Below are 7186 nucleotides of genomic sequence, written 5' to 3'. Positions count from 1 at the left end.
AATGGATACCGATTATCATATTTCTTTAAATAATAACATAATAAACAATTACAGGCTTATATTCTTCAAACATAAGTTTTAATAACTCTCTAATTATTATCATACTTTTGTAACGGAAAAAGGTAATAAGTGAATTGTGACCTACAATATAGATATACCCTTATATATTACATTATATACTTATTATATGAACTCTGTAATTATATAAAATGTTCATATAGTATAAAAACCCGTTGAAATCACGTGTACTGTGACCCGTCCGGTCGAGGTTGGAGAAATTACCAAAAAAACTGGCAACACTGACCATTGTCGCCGACGGGTCTTTCCCACGACTACATTTATAAAGATGTCTACATACATCTTAAAATAAACATGTGGTTTGAATCAATCTATTCTTGTTGTATAATAAATTATTTATTTATTTCTTTATTGTTAGTAATGTTTTGTAAAGTTAAATATTAGCTCTTACATTGTTTTATGTTGTGTGAACAACTTAATTAGATTTATTTATAATATATTTAGAAAGCCATAGCACTATTTAAAGGAAATTATACAATTAAGATGGATATGAAATGACTGTCTTCATTGACTAGGAGGTTGGTGATGACAGAACAGATATCACAAATAAAAAAGGAAAGAAATATTTAATGTGATTCTGACAACTAAACATACACATAAATAAATATGATTTTGAAAATAATCACTAATTCGGCTTTAAGAAGTGATTCTATCAATTCACCAACGATACAATCAATTAATCATTTTTAAAAGACATTGTTTATTTATCTATTTACCGTTCATTCTTTACAAAATTTGATTCTAGTCCAAAAAACCGAGATCGAAATCCTCAAAATTACGGCAACAGTATTAAAATTACAGGTGTTGCTATGATGGTATAAATTTTTAACGAACGGTTACTAAGCTGTGTTTTACGTTGGTATGTAACGGTTGATTCTAGTTTAACCTTTGGTCTAACTCGCTGGACGACGCTCCGACGTAAGATTTCGAGTTAAAAGATATTGATTTCTTACGAGTTAATTTGCTGTACCTCGCGGCCTTGTCTTAGAAAATCATTAAGATTGAAGAGTTATTACAGACATAGTATTGAACACGATCTTTAGATCTTTGCATTATATTATGTACTATATTATCCAAAAAAATTGTGACGAACATAAAATAATGTGAAAAATTACTAATATAACCCAAGGAAACACATCCCTCCCTTCGTTCCGGTAACTTAAAAAAATCTCATATTACCAGTTTAAAATACAGATACAACACAAACACTATGAGAACTCGGTGTTTAAAGGTCTACACAATAAAACGGTGTTTTATAGTATCTAATTATCTATGGTATGTATTTAATAAGTATATTGGTTACCTTTGTATCCGTATGGCAACAGACAGGTGACCTCTTGGAGTTTATTAAAAAAAAAAACAAATGATAGTCTTAATAACTATCTCCATCAACAGAATCATTCTCATCTTAATGTACACAGTAGATCACATACAGTTATTCGTACAATGCACGCTATTTGTACGTAATTAGTGTATTTGGTGTGCTATCAACAAAAGAATACCATTTGTTGTAAGCGCCCGCCGTCGGCTAGCTGTTTGGTGCAATACAAACGCTTATTTAACATAATTAATATGAATTATTAAATATACGTAAAATTCAATATATATGTGATTTTATATTGAGTTATTTTTCTGGATACATTAAAGTCTTTCGTCCCAAAAACCAAAATTTTTGAAACGAAGTCAGGGAAAGGGGTTAGTGGGATATATTTTTTTAAATTCCTTTGAAAACATTATAATAAATGTGGCTTATACGATCATTACGGGTTATCGTGATTCAAATACATATTAAAGTTTTTACTATCAATTATTTATGTCAAAAATAACTCAATCCTTTAAATTCTGTTTAAAAAAAAGTAACAAATTGGGTGCAAAAAACTATATAAATATTATATATGTATGGAATGTCTCGCGAGTGGAATCGTTGACACTTTTTTAAAGAAAGTAAAAAGTTGAATTTTAATCACCGACCAAGAAAAGGGGATTTATAAGTTTGACGTCATATATGTGTGTATGTCTATAACATCGAAGCTCCCAAACGGTTTTAGCGATTTCGTTCAAGTTCCTCACGAGTTCCACTCCTTAATCATTAAATAACATTTTTTGGTAAAATTACAAAAAAATACTTTAAATTATTATAAATTATACGTAGTACGGATACACGACGGTAAATTTATTACGCTCTTTCTAAATCGTTTAACACATTCGTTATTTTTTCGATACAATTATTTAACATAAAACCTTTTTCTTAATTTAATGAATTCATAAAACGCTTCAGCTTATGCTTTATACATTCTAAGCGATCAGTCGGTACTGGCGGCAAAAAAATGCAAATTGTCATAAGCCACAGGCGATTCACGAGCAGACATTCCCACAGTAGAGTCGACACGCCTCGGTACAGACAGCAAAACATATATTGTGCTAGAAATATTTTGAATAGACTTTACTATATTTCTCACTATTTGTACATAACGTACCGTTTGTTAAGTGATGATCGTAAAAAACATTTATTACGAGTAAGTTATATGTCTTTTACTTTTGTTTCATTCGAATTACAGATTTAATACTCACTTATATTAACGCAAAAATAATAATTAAGAAACTATTGCTATTAATTTAGTAATGGACGTAATAAAATATCGTGAGTTTCTAATTTAATATATTAATACATATAATTTTTTTTCTTTTTATGTCGACCTTACACGGGCGTGACTAAGTCCCGCGCTCTACATAGATGTTAGTTGATGTAAGGAATCTGAATCAGGCTTCAATCACAAATTACACACGCAATACAAACTACTATATCTAACTGCGATAAGGCTCATTATAGCGTGTTCAATGAAAACATCTAGTAGATAATAACTAGATGCACGTTAAACTTGATTTTACTGCAAAATAGGAGAAGATTTGTGTGAATAATTATAGTTTTATAATGTTACATATTGGTCATTATAGAAACTATATGATGGATTGACGTTGACATTGACAGTTAAGGCTCACAGATTATGTTATGACGTATAGATAATGCAGCAATCCTAGTCACTTCAAATCCTTACAGTCGTAAATCTAGATGGATCAGTTGAATAGTTGCTTATATTTTTTTATTATTATCACGAGATTATCCTCTAATTACCATTTTTTTACACCCTGACTTACTGAAAACTAAGCTACCCCCGGACAATTGCAGTTCGCTAAAACAAAATATTTAGGAAATCTGGTTTTAATTGAAGGAGTACTAGCTTAAGAAACATTTAGTGGAAATAAGAATTTCCTTTTTCTTGAAGTTGCTCATAATATATCCTAAGTTTAAGTTACTCCTTATGACTTTATCTACCTGTGAGCTGTATTTCCTTCAAAATCAAATCAGCCGTTTCAGTGAACAAAGGGACATGCAAAAAAAAAGTTATTGCAGTTTTCGTGAAGGTTTTATATATACTTTCATAATCGTTTAGTGAAGAGCTATTAAATTTAAATTGCAAACATACACTTACATGATTTTTTTATTTGTAGAGATAAAAATTGTAACTCAAACAGTGGGCTTAGTCTAAGTTGGTTGTGTCACAATACACACGGAGCGTGAACAGTTCTTCGTTTAAGAATCGTGCATTTTAAAGTATTAAAATAGGTTATACATAAAAAAACTGTGAAAGCTTTGTATGTAGAGTGACGATACAAACTTAGACTTAGGATACTGTACACCAAATTTTAAGATAAATTTCTATTAGAGAGTCCGAAAATAAACTTAATAAAAAGTTATATTATTTAAAAACTACCATACACGCATTCGTGTGTATTTAAAAACATAGATAAGTATACACAATAAATAATTGAGTAGCGAATATTTCAATTAATTATTGGATAATATACTTTTCGTGTTATCGCTTGCACTCAGTTATTTTTTTATCATAAATATAACTTACTTAATGCTGTTTAAAAAAGCAATCATTTATGGAAGCAGAGATAATAATTAATTGACAGATAAAATATAACTCACGATATTATATACACTTCAATTTATTTATTTTTTTTTGCATAAAAATTTATATATATATATTACAGTCTGTATTCTTGAACACAGATTAAAAATAATCCTAACAGAATATTGTCTATGGTAATTATTACGAATTAGGTAACCCTATGGATGTTTTAACTCCGTCGGTATTGTCTATCAGAGGACCAATTGACACACATGTCTTATACGACTTCCTGCAGGAACTGTCTGTTAACAACCACAATGGCTGACTTTATTGTCCTTTTTATTTTACACATTAAATATTTACACTGTTTTTAACACATCACTTCATGTTCCTTGAAGTGTGAGTCAGTTGAAAAATTTTTGATATGGTGGTTGAAATTTTACTGTGAAAGAAGAGGAGAATTTTTCAGGTTGAATTTTTTTTACAGATAATTATTAGTTTGGCTAGGTAGAGAGAGGTTCGACGGTGGAGGTGAGGGATGAACGCAAGTTAGATAGGGGCCTTTTAAACTAACACCTGGGTCGCCAGTCCCAGGCACTATTGAAGCTCATCTCCCTGCAACGCGATGGACCTGCAACGCGTGAATCCATGGAATGCTGAGAAATTTTTGTCTATAGTGACTTTAGATAAAAACACTTCTTTAGATTTTTTACGTATCGAAATAGAATAAAGACACAAAAATTTGACAAATAGGTTGAGAAGACCAAATTGTTGACAAGACGGGATAACTTTAATTTATTATATCTTGTTTATACATATAGAGATCAAGGCATAAACAAAACCGAAGTTTTAACAAAAACATATCATATTAACCTATTTATTTTAAATTAAAACAAGCAATTAAACAAAATAAAGATTTTTATATTTTTTTTACACCTTAATAACAAAAACTTCTAAAGAATTACTTTAAGTTACAGAAGCCTAATAATAAAGCTACGAAGTTTGTATGTGTCAATAAAACCTCATTATGAATGTCACCGAACAAACACTATTCATAACTCAAACCAAATAGTAATATTTGTCATTCAACAATATTCTGTTGAACACTCCCGTCTACTGTCATAACCTCTCACCTTTACTTTATGCTTAACACAAGTTTGCATGGACAAACTAAAACGAGACAGTTTGTTCATTCATACACCTGATACTATCATAAGCGACGAGTTATCGATATAACACTCGACACTGTCTGTTTTCGGTTAAATGGGAAACTCTTAGTAGTCCTGGAGTTTGCTCCCATTATATATAAAAAACACACACACGCGTTTATTTTTTTTTTAATAATATTTACAGATAATAATTGTTTTAATCTATATAGTGGTATATTCATTACATTTTAAGAACGATAAAAAACAACAATGCCATATTATTTCTAAACTTAAATTTATATAATTACGTAGAAAAAAAAATGTTACTACTTATAAATAAAACACTAAATATTTTACTTATTATCGATATTATTTTTATTATTGGTAACACATATACCTATTTGTAAGAAGCGTGTGAAAGGCAAGCATTAAGAATATTAAAGACCTTTGTGATTAGAGTACCACATTCTGGCAACACCTACACCGGCCCGGATAAACACACGGACCAAATATAGCATTCCCAGACCGCACACGGCTTTATTTATACATTAATAAAATATACAGCTTATATGAGAACATAGCATTGGTTGATAAGCTCAAAAAAATAGCCACGGAACTTGTCTTTGATTCGTCATAATTTGAAAGATTATAAACATATTTTTTTTTGTTTTCAAACTTATTACTGAACGACGTAAAATTACTACGATAAATTCCCGCGCAAATAAGCACCGACGTTTGACAGATTATGTGGGACAAACAGACAGACCAAGTAAAAGTAATGATAGTTGGTTATATGTAACCATATTTTTCACTTTAATTTAATAATAAGATATAAATTTACTATTACAAACAAAACATTTATAATCGATTTATTTGTACAGATTGAATAGAATATAGTATAGGAATGTGAGTATGTGTTCCGTAATGTTATCAGGTATAAGATAATAACGAGAACTAATGTTCTTATAGAATTTATAATTGCACTGGCAACACATACACTTAATCGATACAATTAAAACACAAACATATTTACATTTAATATTGTTACAAGTGTCGCCATCCGTGCCGTACGTGCTTATAATACCATAATGGTTATAATTACTTTTGTGACTGGTTATAATTAATTACAATACTGAACCGTTACAATTTTGCAATGGCAACATTCAAGTGTCGACTTGTATTTGAAAACTACATATACTGGCTTCAGCCATTTTGTTGGACGTCACTGAAATCAAGACAGAAAGTGTACATCGAAAAATATGCCTACCACAATGCCTCATACTATACAATAAGTTTTACTATTTTAAATCGAATGACCTAAGATATTTTTGTAATATCCGGTGATTTATGTACGAGAAACTTCAAACGCTCCGTATTCAGTGTAACGATGAGAACGTGTAGTATATACGCAGGAGAGAGTAGCCTCATTAATGAAATCTATTTTATCTTAAACACTTAATTAATATCAATTTAAATGCAGTACCGTATCGATCGGCCGTTAGAACCTCGTTTGTGTATTAATTGTCCCTAAAAAGTTTTTTTTTTCGATACCTGAATGGTTTCGGATATCTCGGTGAGATATTTTGGGAGCTCGAGTTACTGGGGCTTGAGAAATAAGAATAGGCCTTCAGAACGTATATTTGATACTTGAAATAAGTTTCAGTTGTTTGAAACATTGATAATCCAGTTAGCTGAAATGGAGTATAACTAGCTATTTTAATTGATATAATTATGTACAACAAAGTATAAACAAAAATATATGTATAAAAAGTTGTCTGAAATATCTTCATCTCCTTGACGAAGAGTCCTGGAACCTGGAAATCTCTAGGACTTGGGACGAAAAATAAATTATGTAACTCGCCCTGAAGCTAAACTTACACAATTATACACAAAAGAGGTCGTCAGTCTATTACAAACTTTATATATCTATCAATTAGTCACTCTTTATGTATTTAAATAATTTAATTATACACAGAAATATCTACACAACATTTACTTTCTTCAATTCCTTTGGATAATAATAACTGTTGTCGAGAGTTATTA

The sequence above is a fragment of the Danaus plexippus genome, chromosome 17, assembly GCF_018135715.1.
Source record: "Danaus plexippus chromosome 17, MEX_DaPlex, whole genome shotgun sequence".
Taxonomy (NCBI): domain Eukaryota; kingdom Metazoa; phylum Arthropoda; class Insecta; order Lepidoptera; family Nymphalidae; genus Danaus; species Danaus plexippus.
This window is presented reverse-complemented; position numbering follows the sequence as displayed.